The 17,032-nt window shown below is 38.7% G+C and overlaps 1 pseudogene; it reads right to left on the bottom strand.

Moving 5' to 3' along the window:
* Positions 1-232: 232 nt before the first annotated feature.
* Positions 233-17,032, bottom strand: part of LOC133235280 (protein Abitram-like) — a 41,270-nt pseudogene continuing 24,470 nt past the window's right edge.

Genomic DNA, 17,032 nt, shown 5'->3' on the forward strand with positions numbered 1-17,032 from the left:
TTATTCTTATTTTGCTGTCTTTTCAAATTTTCCTCAAAATGCTTTGTTTGTTGGTTTTTAAACAGAAAAACATGTCTTCCTTGCCAGTTGTTAGAAAGAGAAAAGTAAGAGAAGAAGAGAATGAGTAAGTGGGCAGGCAGATGTGGGAGGTTGAAGACAAAACAGAATCAAGGCTTGTTATGCAAGACAAAGAAGGAAAAGCAGGTCAGGCCTCCCGGTAGATGACCAGGTGTGAAGTACACTTCACCAGTGCCCGTTCTTCTTTAGTGTACTGACTAGCAGGCCAGGTAAGGAAAGGATGCCATGATGCTTTTTACTCCATCTCAGTCCTCACCCCTAATGAGGTAGCTGCTGTGGCTTTCATGCATTTCACTATAATTTCTTCATATTCTTCTTGGGTCAGTAACCCTCCTGTTTCACTTTTATTTCTTCAAATTTGGGCAGCACAACTGTAATGTAGCCTTCGGTGGATGGCTTCTCTTGAAGAATAGATGGTTTATGGATAATGTTTACATTCACTTTCATCAACCACCCTCTAACACAGTTAGATATGATATATTCTTCTCCACCTAAGCAGTAAATCTTACACAGAGGTGCAAGTTCGGTGAGAAACTGTGTCCCCCGCTTAAATTTCTGAGACTTTGTTCTGAAGGCTGCAACAGTTGGTACTGATTTGATTTAAAAATTCTTTTAATTGTTTTTTCCACTTTGAAGAACTGAATGAGATCCCGCCAACATGATGACATGTATTCGGTTAGAGTGCTATAGTATACAGTGGTCCTTGCAGGGTTTTCCTTTGACGTCCTGTTTTTCCACATCTCTGCAAATGCCATTCCCTTGGCCTGCTTTGTATCAATGAATAAAGAAACGATCCACAAGCAACAGCATCACGGGCTCAGCAGCCAAGGTGGCCACAGGGTCCTTGGGATTGGTAGTCATGGCAACCTCGGGTGCTACAAACCTTCCTAAACCTTATTCCTTTGTAGCATCTTCAGGGGGAGAATGGTCCTGTCAATACCTTAATTTTAGACTTCTAGCCAGAGCTGTCAGATAATAAATTTCTACTGGTTAAACAACCAGTTTGTGGTACCTTAATATAGCAATGCTAGCAAACTAATACCACGAGGTTGGCATTTTGTTTACAATTTCCTCTCAGGTCATTTGTCAACATTTAAGTTACATATTGATAAGCCAAGTAAATACTGAAAAGTTATTAATAAAAGTGAGACAAATTTCCACAAAGTTACAGTGTTAAGGGGAAAACCCTTGATCTCAGAACCCACTGAAGAGGAGGGATCTTGTTAAATAAACGTGGCAAACAGATGTGGAAAAAATGGAAACAATGAGACTTCACTTCCTTGGTCTCCAAGATTACTGCAGACAGTGACTGTAGCCATAAAATTAAGAGATGCTTGCTCCTTGGAAGAAAATTTATGACAAACATAGACAGCCCATTATAAATCAGAGACATCACTTTGCCCACAAAGGTCCATTTAGTCAAAGCTATGGTTTTTCCAGTAGTCATGTATGGATCTGAGAGTTGGACCATGAGGAAGGCTGAGTGCTAAAGAACAAATACTTTCGAATTGTGGTGCTGGAGAAGGCTCTTGAGAGTCCCTTGGACAGCAAGGAGATCAAACCAGTCAATCCTAAAGGAAACCAACCCTGAACACCCATTGCAAGGACTGAGGCTGAAGCTCCAATACTTTGGCCACCTGATGCCAAGAGCTGATTAACTGGAAAAGACCCTGATGCTGGGAAAGATTGAGGGCAGGAGGAGAAGAGGATGACAGAGAATGAGATAGTTGGATACATCATAGACTGAATGGACATGAGTTTGAGCAAACTCTGGGAGATAGTGAAGGACAGGGAAGCCTGATATGCTGCAATCCATGGGGTTGCAAGAAGTTGGACATGATAGCAACTAAACAACAGCAACAAGTAATATTAGCTTTAAAATAATAATAGTGTATCATGGGGATTAAAAGTTCTATAGAATTGAAATACACACTATCAATAGGACAAACCACAATGTGGGAGGGTAAATGAAGTTAAAGTATTTTAAGGTTCCTATATTGTACAAGAAGTAAAAGATACAATTAAAGGTAGATTTAAGGATGGATGCTATAATATCTACAATAACATCTTAATTTATATATATATATATATATATATATATATATATATATATACACACATATATCGGAGAAGGCAATGGCACCCCACTCCAGTACTCTTGCCTGGAAAATCCCATGGACGGAGGAGCCTGGTAGGCTGCAGTCCATGGGGTCGCTAAGAGTCGGACACGACTGAGTGACTTCACTTTCACTTTTCACTTTCCTGCATTAGAGAAGGAAATGGCAACCCACTCCAGTGTTCTTGTCTGGAGAATCCCAGGGATGGGGGAGCCTGGTGGGCTGCCATCTATGGGGTCACACAGAGTTGGACACGACTGAAGTGACTTAGCATAGCATAGCATATATGTATATATCTCCAACTCTGAAATATATTTTAGATTGTCTTAGATAGGGCTATATTAATTGAGGTAAAGTAGACTTGAATGCAAGAAATATTAATAGAGACACAGAGGGATATTTCACAATGATTAAAGGGTAAAATCAACTAAATGAACTACAGTTCTAAATATGGATGCATCTAATAACTTTGCTTTAGAATATATAAAGCAAAAAATTGACAAAAAGGAAAGGAGAAATAGATAAATCCACTATCTCTGCTAGAGACATTAACATATATCTTTTAAAAATAGCAAAATATCAATAAAGGTATACTGATGGTTCAAAATGCAGAATAAACCAAAATACCTAACAATATATTGACTTCCAGTTTTTCAAGGACAGAGCCTAGAAGTCACTACTTCATCCTAACAAATAAAAAGCTGAACAGACTGAAATATTAACAAATCTTCTTAGATCTATAAGAGAGGGGAGAACACAGGGCAAACCATTGCCCCCAAGACTGGAGAGACAGAGAGGTAAATACTGGGATTCAAGGCTTACCAGAGCAGAGACTGACAAGCAAAAACCAATGTAACCAGTACCAGGGTAGAAAAACCTAAACTATAATCAGCAAACTATTGAAGGCTCAGTGTGGACAACTCTGAGAGTTAAAAACTCCAGGGGAACCAAATCATAGGAGTTCCCCCAAACTTTTGTAAGTTTTTCCTCCAGGAACTTGACTAGGTCCTCAAAGGAAATATCAGAGAAAAATCCCAGTGTGCTTCCAGTAACGATAGGGAATCAGTATGAATATGCTCAGGTACTGTGTTCATCTTAACAAATCCTGCCCTCAGGGGAAACTAGTTAACCAGAAATCAACCTGCTGGGGTAATATCAGAACTCACATGACCCGGGGGAAAGAAAATACCCAACTCAGTCAGCACTAGTATTTCACATGGGAGAAGGGAAATACCCAACCTGAACCCACTTCAGTCATCCTGTCCCACATAGCAGTGAGAAAAAAAAACCTGAATACTGGTGAAGTGTAAAAATTCAGAGGTAAAATACTGAGACCTCATCATAGGCTACAGAGTTCTTCCTCTTCCCCAACACCTCACCACCACATTTCTAAAGGCCTGTTTATAACAGTTTCTTTTACCTGGTATATAATCTTAGGCTATCAAGAAAAAAAATTATAAGACATACAAAAAGGCAAAAAAATACAATGTGAAGAGACAGAGCAAGCATCAGAACAAGACATGAAGAAATTGGAATTATCAGACTGGAAATTTAAAACAATTATGATTAATATGCTAAAGTAGAAAGCATGCAGCAAAAGATGGGTAATGTAAACAGAGAGATGGAAGAAGAACCTAAAAATTCTTCTAAGAATCCTAAGAACCAAACAGAAATGCTAGAGATAAACATACTATAACAAAACAAAAACCCCCAAACACTAACTGGAATGAAGGATGCCTTTGATGGGCTTACTAGTAAGGTAGACAAGGCTGAGGAAAGAGCTTGACAATGTGTCAACAGAAACTTCAAAACTGGAAAAGCAGAGAACAAAGACTGGGGTGAAAAAAAAAAAAACCAAAAGAGAAGAGAATACCCAAGGACTGTGAGACAACTGTAAAAGGTGTGATGTGATATACCCATAGTGGGAATACTAGAAGGAGAAAAAAAGAGAGAAAGGAACAGAGGAAATATTTGAAACAATAATGACTGCTGATGCTGCTAAGTTGCTTCAGTCGTGTCCGACTCTGTGTGACCCCAATAATGACTGAGATTTCCTCAAATTAATGTGAGACAGCCAAAACACAGATCCAGGAAGATCAGAGAATATCAAGCAGGATAAATGCCAATAACATATGTGGAACATTACACCTAACAACTGGAGAATAAATATTCTTTTTAAGCGTATGCAAAGGATCTACCAAAGTTGACAATACACCCTGGTGGCACAGATGGTAAAGAGTCCGCCTGCACAGTGGGAGACCCGGATTCAATCCCTGGGTTAGGAAGATCCCCTGGAGGGGGAAATGGCAACCCACTTCAGTCCTGGAGATTTCCATGGACAGAGGAGCCCGGTGGGCTACAGCTTACAGGGTTTCAGAGAGTTGGACACGAGTGAACCAGTAACACCAAAGAAAATATCACCAAATAGTAAAAGGCTGCAGTCACAGAGTGTATTTTCTGACAGCGAATCTAAGAAAGAATTCAGAGACAAAAGATAACTTAAAAACTCTCCAGATTTTTTTAACTTATTTATTTTTATTGAAGGATAATTACTTTACAGAATTTTCTTGTTTTCTTTCAACCCTCAACATGAATCAGCCATAGGTATCCATAAATTTAAAATTTTTGTCAATTTTGTCAATTTTGCTTATCTTTTCAAAGAATTAGCTTTCAGTTTTATTAATCTTAACTATTGTTTCTTTCATTTCTTTTTCATATTTTTCTGCTTGTATCTTTATGATTTCTTTCCTTCTACTAATTTGGGGTGGGGGAGGTTTGTTCTTTGTCCAGTTGTTTTAGGTGTAAAGTTAGGTTGTCTATTTGATGTTTTTCTTATTTCTTGAGGTAGGATTGTATTGCTATAAACTTCCCTCTTAGAACTGCTTTTGCTGCATCCCATAGGTTTTGAGTTGTTATGGTTTGAGTTTTATATTATAGGTTTGAGTTTTCGTTGTCATTTGTTTCTAGAAATTTTTTTATTTCCCTTTTGATTACTTCAATAACCTGTTGGTTATTTAGAAACGTGTTGTTCATCTCCATGTGTTTGCATTTCTTACAGTTTTTTTTTTTCCCTGTAATTGATATCTAGTCTCATAGTGGTGTGGTCAAAGAAGATGCTTGACACGATTTCAATTTTCTTAAATTTACTGAGGTTTGATTTGTGACCCAAGATGTGGTCTATCCTGGAGAATGTTCCATGTGCACTTAAGAAGACAATGTATTCTTCTGCATTTGGATGGAATGTCCTGAAGATATCAATGAGATCCATCTCATCTAATGTATCATTTAAGACTGTGTTTCCTTATTAATTTTCTGTTTTGATGATCTGTCCATTGGTGTGAGTGAGGTGTTAAAGTCTCCTACTATTACTGTGTTACTGTCAGTTTCTCCTTTTATGTCTGATAGTGTTTGTCTTATGTATTGAGATGCTCCTATGTTGGGTGCCTAGATATTTACAATTGCTATGTCTTCCTCTTGGGATGATCCTTTAATCATTATGTAGTGTCCTTCCTTATCTCTTGTAATTTCTTTATTTTAAGGCCTATTTTGTCTGATATGAGGATTGCTACTCCAGCTTTCTTTTGCTTCCCATTTGCATGGAATATATTTTTCCATCCTCTCACTTTAAGTATATATGTGTCTTAAGCTCTAAAGTGGGTTTCTTGCAGACAGCATATATATGGGTCTTGTTTTTGTATCCATTCAACCAATCTGTGCCTTTTGGTTGGAGCATTTAGTCCATTTACATTTAAAGCAATTATTGATACATACATTCCTATTGCCATTTTCTTAATTATTTGGGGTTGATTTTATAGATCTTTTTTCTTCTCTTGTATTTCTTGACTATATAAGTCCCTTTAACATTTTTTGTAAAGCTGGTTTGGTGGTACTGAATTTCCTTAACTTTTGCTTGTCTGAAAAGCTTTGATTTCTCCATCAATTTTGAATGAGATCCTTGATTGAAGATTTTTCCCTTCAGCACTTTGAATATATCCTGCCATTCTCTTCTGGCCTGCTGAAAGATCAGCTGTTAAGAATATGGGGTTTCCCTTGCATGTTACTTGTTGCTTCTCCCTTGCTGCTTCCAATATTCTTTATTTGTATTTAGTCTTTGTTAGTGTGATTAGTATTTGTCTTGGCATGTTTCTCCTTGGGTTTATCCTGTATGGGACTCTTTGTGCTTCTTGGACTTGATTATTTCCCTTTCCATGTTGGGGTAATTTTTAACTATGGTCTCTTCAAAAATTTTTTCATACCCTTTCTTTTTCTCTTCTTCTGGTACCCTATAATTCGAATGTTGGTGTGTTTTATATTGTCCCAGAGGTCTCTGAGACCATCCTCAGTTCTCTTCATTCTTTTTACTTTATTCTAGTCTTCAGAAGTTATTTCCACCATTTTATCTTCCAGCCCACTTATTCATTCTTCTGCTTCAGATATTCTGCTATTGATTCCTTCTACAGTATTTTTAATTTCAGTAATTGTGTTGTTTGTCTCTGTATGTTTATTCTTTAATTCTTCTATGTCTTTGTTAATTGATTTTTTAATTTTCTCCATTTTGTTTTCAGGGTTTTTGATCATTGTTACTCTCAATATTCTGAATTCTTTTTCAGGTAGTTTGCCTATTTCCTCTTCATTATTTGGACTTCTTTGTTTCTACTTTGTTCCTTCATTTGTGTAGTATTTTTCTGCCTTTTCATAATTTTTTTTAAACTTACTGTGATTGAAGTCTCCTTTTCCCAGCCTTCAAGGTTGAGTTTTTTTTTTTTTTTTTCCTTTTGGTTTCCTGCCCTCCTAAGTCCAGTGGTTTGTGTAAGCTTCCTATAGAGTAGATTTGTGCTGTGTTTTTTTGTGTTTTCTTCTTGTATTTTTGTTTTGTTTGTTGTTTAGATGAGACGTCCTGCATAGGGTGCTACTGGTTGTTAAGTGATGCCAGGTCTTGTATTCAAGTGGTTTCCTTTGTGTGAGTTCTCACTACTGGATACTCCCTAGGGTTAGTTCTCTGGTAGTCTAGGGTCTTGGAGTCCGTTTTCCCACTCCAAAAGCTCTGGACTTGATCCCTGGTCAGGAACACAGATTCCACAAATGGTTTGTTATGGCATTAAGTGAGGTTAAAACCAAAAACAAGAAACCAAAGCTAAACCCCAGACAAATGGCTGTTACAAAATCAGACAAATAATAATTAAAATAATGGAATATATACATATACACGTACAGCCATGAGCAAAATCAAAACAGTCCAATGAAAATAAAGTATAGGAGATTGATCCAGTGAATAAAGGAAATAAAAAAGTATATTTACCAGTTAAGAACAAAACTAACTAAAGCACAAACTGGAAAATAAAACTAAAGCAGGTGCCAAGTGAGGAATAAAGCATTGAAAACAAAACTAACAAATATGTTGAGAGGAAAAGAAAGAATTGATATGCAAAGTTAAATAGAGGCATATGAAGAAGATTTATATACATTAAAGATTAACTGCAAGGGGAAAAAAACAGAAGGAAAGGCTAACAAAGAAATAAATGTAGAAAAACTACAGTAGATTTAAAAAAATTAAAATTATAAAAAAGAGAAAAAGAAAAGAAAAGGAAGAAGACAGAAAAAGAGAAAACTCCACAGAACTGCAAAAGCCCAACATAGAGGCAGAGGTTTATAACAACAATAAAAAGTGTGACTGAATATACACAAATACATACATACCCACAAGCAAAATCAAAACAGTCCATCAAAAATAAAGCACAATAGATTGAAACCAAAAATTACATCTACCATATAAGAACAAAACTAACCAAAGCACAAACTGGAAAATACAACTAAAGCAGCGTGCTAATTGGGGAATAAAGCAATGAAAATGAAACTAACAAATATGTCGAAAGGAAAGGAAAGAAAAAAGAATGGATATGAAAAGTTAAATAGAGGTAGCTAAAGAAGATTTATATACATTAACGATTAGCTGCAAATGGAAAAGAACAGTAGGAAAAGCAAACAAAGGAATAAATATAGAAAAAAAAAATAGGTTTCAAAAATTAAAATTAAAAAAAAGAGAGAAAAGAAAAGGAAAATGCCACAGAATTACAAAAGCCCAACGTTCCGGCAGAGGTTTATAATAACAATAAAAAATGTGACTGAGAGAAAAAAAAAAACTCAAAAGCTTAATTAGATTTCATAGCACCAATAAAAAGACAACTACAATGGAGGGGGGGGGCGCGGGTACAGGATGGGAAAAATTTTTTTTTAATCCGAAAGAATCCACGGAACAAGTCAAAACAGAAGAAGAATAAATGTTTTTCTTGAGTCACTGCTGTCAGAGTCATTTCCCTTGCTGAGAGTCACAGTCCACCTCACCTCCCTAGAATGCTCTTCAACATTGTGCTGATCTCTGGACCTGCTGTGGAGGCAGCTAAGATTCTAATCTGGTCCTACTCCTGTGTGTTCTTGCCTCCAATGTCCACAGCTATCAGAACAAGTGCGTTTTCTTTTGTTCAGTTCAGTTCAGTTCAGTCGCTCAGTCGTGTCCAACTCTTTGTGACCCCATGAACCGCAGCACGCCAGGCCTCCTTATCCATCACCAACTCCTGGAGTTCACCCACACCCATGTCAACTGAGTCAGTGATGCCATCCAACCATCTCATCCTCTGTTGTCCCCTTCTCCTCCTGCCCTCAATCTTTCCCAGCATCAGGGTCTTTTCAAATGAGTCAGCTCTTTGCATCAGGTGGCCAAAGTATTGGAGTTTCAGCTTCAACATCAGTCCTTCCAATGAACACCCAGGACTATCTCCTTTAGGATGGACTAGTTGGATCTTCTTACAGTCCAAGGGACTCTGAAGAGTCTTCTCCAACACCACAGTTCAAAAGCATCAATTCTTCGTTGCTCAGCTTTCTTTATAGTCCAACTCTCACATCCATACATGACCACTGGATAAACCATAGCTTTGACTAGACGGACCTTTGTTGGCAAAGTAATATCTCTGCTTTTGAATATGCTATCTAGGTTGGTCATAACTTTCCTTCCAAGGAGTAAGTGTCTTTTAATTTCATGGCTGCAGTCACCATCTGCAGTGATTTTGGAGCCCAGAAAAATAAAGTCAGCCACTGTTTCCACTGTTTTCCCATCTATTTCCCATGAAGTGATGGGATCAGATGCCATGATCTTCGTTTTCTGAATGTTGAGCTTTAAGCCAACTTTTTCACTATCCTCTTTCACTTTCATCAAGAAGCTCTTTAGTTCTTCTTCCCTTTCTGCCATAAGGGTGGTGTCAACTGCATATCTGAGGCTATTGATATTTCTCCTGGCAATTTTGATTCCAGCTTGTGCTTCTTCCAGCCCAGTGTTTCTCATGATATACTCTGCATATAAGTTAAATAAGCAGGGTGACAATATACAGCCTTGACATACTCCTTTTCCTATTTGGAACCAGTCTGTTTTTCCATGTCCAGTTCTAACTGCTGCTTCCTGACCTGCATATAGGTTTCTCAAGAGGCAGGTCAGGTGGTCTAGTATTCCCATCTCTTTCAGAATTTTCCACAGTTTATTGTGATCCACACAGTCAAAGGTTTTGGCATAGTCGATAAAGCAGAAATAGATGTTTTTCTGGAACTCTCTTGCTTTTTCCATGATCCAGCGGATGTTGGCAATTTGATCTCTGTTTCCTCTGCCTTTTCTAAATCCAGCTTGAACATCTGGAAGTTCACAGTTCACGTATTGCTAAAGCCTGGCTTGGAGAATTTGGGGCATTACTTTACTAGCATGTGAGATTAGTGCAATTGTGCAGTAGTTTGAGCATTCTTTGGCATTGCCTTTCTTTGAGATCAGAATGAAAACTGACATTTTCCAGTCCTGTGGCCACTGCTGAGTTTTCCAAATTTGTTGGCATATTGAGTGCAGCACTTTCACAGCATCATCTTTCAGGATTTGAAATAGCTCAACTGGAATTCCATCACATCCACTAGCTTTGTTCGTAGCGATGTGTCCTAAGGCCCACTTGACTTCACATTCCAGGATGTCTGGCTCTTTCTTTTGTAGGAGCTCTCAATGTCCTTTTATATATTGCATAGACACAGAGTCTGCCTAGTTTATTGTGTGGATTTAATCTGCAGTTTGTACAGCTGGGAAGGTTTTCGGTCTTCTTTCTTAGCTACACTGCCCCTGGGTTTCAATTGTGGTTTTATTTCCATCTCTTCATGACAGAGAATCCTGGAAGGCCCCAGTCTACAGGGTCTCAAAAGTTGTACATGACCAAAGTGATCCTGCAAGCATAGATGCAAGATTTTTTTTTTTTTTTTGCATGTGGCAGCTCTGCCGCAGTGAGGGTCGAACATGAAGGTGGCACAGCTGCTTGGCTTCCAGGGACCCTGGCAGCACCAAGTGTCCAGGGACACGGACTGCCTCCACCACAGGAATTATGGCCCTATCAGAGTCTTTTTTCAAGTATCTTGTAACCGGCTATCAGAAGGCCTCTTTGGGCAGTCTTTGTCCATAGTTCTGCCCATTCAGGCACTTTGAGGGCTCCCTTGCCTGGGGTCCTTCTTTGTTGTTCGGCACATCAGGCACATAGAGGGGCACCCCTGGCTGGGGTCCTACTCTGTAGTTCAGTGCATCAGTCACTTAAAGGAGCACCCTGGCTGGGGTCCTACTCTGTAGTTCAGTGCATCAGGCATTTGATGGGCCAGCCTCTCTATTATTCAGCTGTCAATGCTGGCTTGTAGTGAGAGAGAGGCTATGGTGATGGCTCCACCCCCTATGTGTGACTCAGCAGTATCTCTTTGCTTCCATGGCTGCTTGGCTTTCCTCCACAGGTATTTCCCACCACAATCTCCTCCCTCACATCCCCTCCATCTGTCTCTCCACAGTCAACAGCAGCCCTCACCATGGAATTGCTCCACAATCCCTAAACTCCGGCTTCCAGCTTCTGAACCTTCCAGGGAACCTGCGTTCCTGTCTGGGGTATGTATGGCTGCGGCAAGGACTGTTAGGCTGCCACAGATTAGCTGTTTTCACTCTCAGTCTTAAATGTCTCTCTTCTGACTCAGACAATTGCCCTGATGTGGGGATCGGACCCCTGCTTCAGTTCCCCTACCTACCAAGGGCAGGTCCAGCCCTACTAACACTCCTGTTTTTCCTCTTAGTTCCTTCCTCCTACCGAGTGTTGCATGATTCGGTATATTCTTTTCCTCTGGTCAGGTATTCCTGTCCGCTCTCAGCTGGTGTTCTGCATGCACTTCTGTGTCTGAAGGTGTATTCCTGATGTATCCATGGAGAGAGATGTACTCCACATCCTCCTACTCCTCTGCCATCTTGTTCTCTCTCCAGATGTTTTTAAATGAAACAATATGCTTTTAAATAACCCGTGGACCAAAGAATAAATCACAATATATATTAGAAAATAATTTGAAATGCATCTGAATCAAAAGATGACATATCAGTGTTGGAGGATAAATTTGAAATAGTGCTTAGAGGGAAATTTGTAGCCTTAAGTGCATATGTTAGCAAAAGAGGATAAAAAGCAACAATCTAGTCTCCATCTCAAGAAAGTTATTTTACTTAAATCCAGAGAAACTAAAACAAAAAAAGAAGAGCAGAAACCAATAAAATTAAAAGCCAACATACAATGAAGAGCATCAATAAAGTCAAATTAAAATGATTAACTGATAAACCCCTAGCAAGGTGACTGAGAGAGAGAAGACTATCAGAAATGAAAAAGGGGATATTATTATACAGTCAACAGATATTAAAAATTTTATAATTTTTATTTGCCTATAAATTTGAAAATTTAGAAAATAAAATGAACAAATTCCCTGGTCACAGTTTTCAAATGTACACAACAAAAAATAGAATAATCTAGAAAATTCTTATTTATTAAAGAAAATGAATCTGTAATATAAAACTTTGACCAAAAATAATTCCATGCCAAGATAATTATACTGTTGAATTACTCCAAACATTAAAGGAAAAAAATAATACCAATTTTACCTAAACTCTTCTAGAGCATAGTAAAAGATGGAACATTTCAAACTCATTTTATGAATCCTCCACAATTGTAATACTAAACCTGAAAAGAATATTACATTAAACAAAATATACACCAGTATCCATCATTAACATAGATTCATAAATAACAAGAAAAATATTAACCAATTAAATCTACCAATTAATCCAACCAATTAAATCTATACCAAAAGGTAATTTATCAAGAATGCCAACTTGATTTAACATTAAAAAAAATCTATGTAATTTACCATATTAAAAAATAAAGGAGAATAATGACATGATCACCTCAATAAAGACAGAAAGAGCATTTAATAACTTTCAACACCCATTCATTCATGATTTAAAAGAAGAAAGAAAAAAAAATACACCTTTAGTAAGGAGATAATAGAATGTGCTCTCCTAGAGTACATCGAACATCTTACGTAGTGTTAAAACAACGAGCTTTCTGTCTGAGAATAGGACTGAGGTTAAGGATGTCTGCTATTACCTTTATATTCAGTATTGTACTGAAAGTCCTTACTAGCATAATAGGTTAAGAAAAATAAATAAATATTAGAGAGGAATAAATAAAACTGACTGTATTTTCAGATGGTGTATTTTTGTGTGTTAAAGATCCCAAAGCAAACATATGTACACCTATGACTGATTCATGTTGCTGTTTAACAGAAAACAACAAAATTCTGTAAAGCAATTATCCTTCAATTAAAAAATAAATAAATTTTTAAAAAGCCCAAAGCATATACATATAAAGTATTAGAATTCATAAGTGATCTCAAAAATATTTTTGGATGTAGAGTAAAAAAATTAATTACATCAATGTTACTCTATACTATGCTATGCTATGCTATGCTAAGTCACTTCAGTCGTGTCTGACTCTATGTGACTCCATAGACAGCAGCCCACCAGGCTCCCCCATCCCTGGGATTCTCCAGGCAAGAACACTGGAGTGGGTTGCCATTTCTTTCTCCAATCCATGAAAGTGAAAAGAGAAAGTGAAGTCGTTCAGTCGTGTCCGACTCTTAGCGACCCCATGGACTGCAGCCTACCAGGCTCCTCCGTCCATGGGATTTTCCAGGCAAGAGTACTGGAGTGGGGTGCCATTGCCTTCTCCGGTTACTCTATACTAGCAGAAATAATTCCTGGTTCTCAGGTGGTTCAGTGTGAAATGCATGAAGACATGGGTTTGTTCCCTCAGTTGGGAAGATCCCCTGGAGAAGGATATGGCAACCAACTCCAGTATTCTTGCCTGGGAAATTCCTTGGACAGAGGAGCCTAGCAGGACTAGAGTCCATAGGGTCACAAAAGAGTCAGACATGACTTAGCAACTAAGCAACAAACAAAAACAGCAGCAGAAATAATTAGGAAATAAAAATTTAAAACACAAACATATACAATAGCATCAAAATAATCACTTAGGAATAAGTTTAACTAAAGTTGTACCAGACCTCCAGAATACTGAAATGGGTTGCCATTTCCTTTTCCAGGGGATCTTCCCTACCGAGGGATCGAACCTGCATCTTCTGCATTGACAGGCAGATTCTTTATCACTGAGGCACCAGGGAAGTCCCACATATAAGGGTAAACACTGATAAATTGGACTTTGGTAAAATTAAGAATTTTTGTTCATCAAAAGTTATCACTGAGACTGTAAAAGAGGAGCTATAGAAAAATTTGCAAACACATACCTGATGAAGAATTGATAATCAAAATAAACAACTTCTATGTATTAATTAAAAAATACAGGTAAGCCAATTTTAAAAAAGTGGACAAAACGCTTGAGTAGGCACTATTCAAGTGTTTTACAATAACTACTGAAAGTGAAATTTTGCAGACCTTTGAACCTAGCAATTTCACTTTCTTGACTAAATTCAATTTCCAGGATCTTGGCCTGAGTTACAAACAGAACATTTATCATCTAGCCTCAAATGAGGTTGAATACACCAAGTTTACATTTGAAAGTGACATGGAGGGCATATTAAGAGTTAAATCAGAATCAAATTGCTGAAGTATGAAAAACATTTTGTCTTATGTGATAGGAAAGAAAATTAAAGAGTATAAATAATTTCAGATAGTGTTTGATGCCAGAAATAAAATGATGTCATCAGGACCCAGTTACTCTCTCGGCTGTGCTCCCCATGTTGGTTTTATTCTCAGGGACCACTTAGTGGCAAATGGTGCCAACAACTCTGGTCCTCCTTCTTCCCCATTTTAAATCCAGCTGAAAACTGAGCATTCCCCAGCCCCACCCCCACCACAAATTGTTACATTGTAAGCTGCAGACATAGTCAATAAAGCAGAAATAGATGTTTTTCTGGAACTCTCTTGCTTTTTCGATGATCCCGTGGATGTTGGCAATTTGATCTCTGGTTCCTCTGCCTTTTCTAAAACCAGCTTGAACATCTGGAAGTTCACGGTTCACATATTGCTGAAGCCTGGCTTGGAGAATTTTGAGCATTACTTTACTAGCATGTGAGATGAGTGCAATTGTGCAGTAGTTTGAGCATTCTTTGGCATTGCCTTTCTTTGGGATTGGAATGAAAACTGACCTTTTCCAGTCCTGTGGCCACTGCCAAGTTTTCCAAATTTGCTGGCATACTATCATGGGAAATAGATGGGGAAACTGTGGAAACAGTGGCAGACTTTATTTTTGGGGGGCTCCAAAATCACTGCAGATGGTGACTGCAGCCATGAAATTAAAAGATGCTTACTCCTTGGAAGGAAAGTTATGACCAACCTAGATAGCATATTCAAAAGCAGAGACATTACTTTGCCAACAAAGGTCCATCTAGTCAAGGCTATGGTTTTTCCAATAGTCATGTATGGATGTGAGAGTTGGACTGTGAAGAAAGCTGAGCACCAAAGAATTGATGCTTTTGAACTGTGGTGTTGGAGAAGACTCTTGAGAGTCCTATGGACTGCAAGGAGATCCAACCAGTCCATTCTAAAGGAGATCAGTCCTGGGTGTTCTTTGGAAGGAATGATGCTAAAGCTGAAACTCCAGTACTTTGGCCACCTTATGCGAAGAGTTGACTCGTTGGAAAAGACTCTGATGCTGGGAGGGGTTGAGGGCAGGAGGAGAAACAACAGAGGATGAGATGGCGGAATGGCATCACTGACTCGATGGACGTGAGTTTGAGTGAACTCCGGGAGATGGTGATGGATAGGGAGGCCTGGCATGCTGCAATTCATGGGGTAGTGAAGAGTCGGACATGACTGAGTGACTGAACTGAACTGAACTGAAGCTGCAGAACTCACTCTCTTTGGAAGAATTGAATCATTTGTACAATACTGAAATAACTCTGATCACAGCAATGAAATTACACTGATTGGTTAGACCTGGGTCACATGCTCATCCCTGAACCAGTCCCTGTGACTGAAGGAATGCAAAGAACTGGCTGGTCCATTATGAGTGATGTTCTCTTTATCTGGAATCAGGCGTCACACCAGACCTACATGGACTGAGCCAGGTATAGACAAAGGAACTTTGAGGTGTTATTCCCAGAAGCGGGTAATTGATGCTGAACAATTAAAGCCACAAACATGCTCCACAAGTGATTGTCGTGAGGCTGATTTTCAGAGAGCAAAGTAAAAGACTCAAGATCCACAGAATTAGTGGCAGAAGCTGAACTTCTACACCTAAAAAGCTTAAGAAAAGCAAGGTTCTCCTGGAAACTGTGAGATTCAGACAGACCCTGAGACCTTCATTCTGTCAAGTATTCTTCCCTCAGTTCCAGACTGTCTCCAAGGCCAGGAAAGGGAGGCATTTCATGCTGGGAGAACAGGTTGCCAGACAGTCTCCTAAGGTATCTGGATGCAATCCCACACAGCCTTCATGGGAGAAGGCTGGGGTCTTGACTAGGAGCCAGGAGTCTGGTGGCCCGGCTGGGCCTGAACGTCCAGGGTTGGCGGGAGGTGCCTTATGCACACTATCTCTCCATAGCACCATCTGCAGCTGCTGTCTGCATTTGGCCCCAAAACAACAGTATTGCCAGTCACTTTAGGGGATTGTTGCGCTTTCTGTAAGCAAGACTTGGGAAAGGCCACATTTGACACTTGACTTCCCACCTTGAAGTTTAAAGACTTGGCTTAGGTCAAGAAACATGAAAAAAAAAAAATAAATAAATAAAAAATGTGCAGCATGATGGTTGGGAGAATGCAGCTATGCAGGACAGCACACCAGAATGTTCATGTCAAGGAAATGAGTGAAGAGGGTGCCCAGAAAGGATCTATGGCCTTGAGTTTGCTAAAGATGCTCTAGTAAGTTTTGGGCTTTTGTTTTTAAGACCACCACAAGCAGAGGAAGGAAGCAAAACAAAAAGTTCGCAGGTATAATGAAATAGTAATGCCTGATGATGCCTGGTAGCCTGAGAGAAGGGTGATAAGAGTCCCTAGAACTGAGAAACTAAAAGAAGAAGTCAAGAGGTGCAAGAAGAGACAAGGTAGAGAAGTCCTGCCATCGTGGAAAATGCCTGGGACACAAGATGAAGATACTTTAGGAAAAAAATGCCAGAGGTAGGAAAGGTTGAGGACTTCCAACATCAAACTGGAGATTCAATTTTGAGTTGTAAAATAGCCTCCCTACATTCCCCTAAGCCTTTTGCACATAATTTCCTTAGAAGAAAATATTTAGGAGGAAACAATGAGAGGAGTTATATTCTACATTTAGGTTGACTTAGGGTAGAGGGTAAAAAAAAAAAAAAAAAAGCCATAGAAGGAAAGATGATTGAGCATTCAAGAGAAAAAGAAAGGCAGAACAAAATATTAAGCCCCTAAAAATACACAATAATTTTGGGAGGATGTTGGCTCTAATAACATGTGATAGAGGTTTGAGACATTTTTATTTGACTGTTAA

This window comes from Bos javanicus, chromosome 2, assembly GCF_032452875.1.
Source record: "Bos javanicus breed banteng chromosome 2, ARS-OSU_banteng_1.0, whole genome shotgun sequence".
In the NCBI taxonomy this organism is placed as follows: domain Eukaryota; kingdom Metazoa; phylum Chordata; class Mammalia; order Artiodactyla; family Bovidae; genus Bos; species Bos javanicus.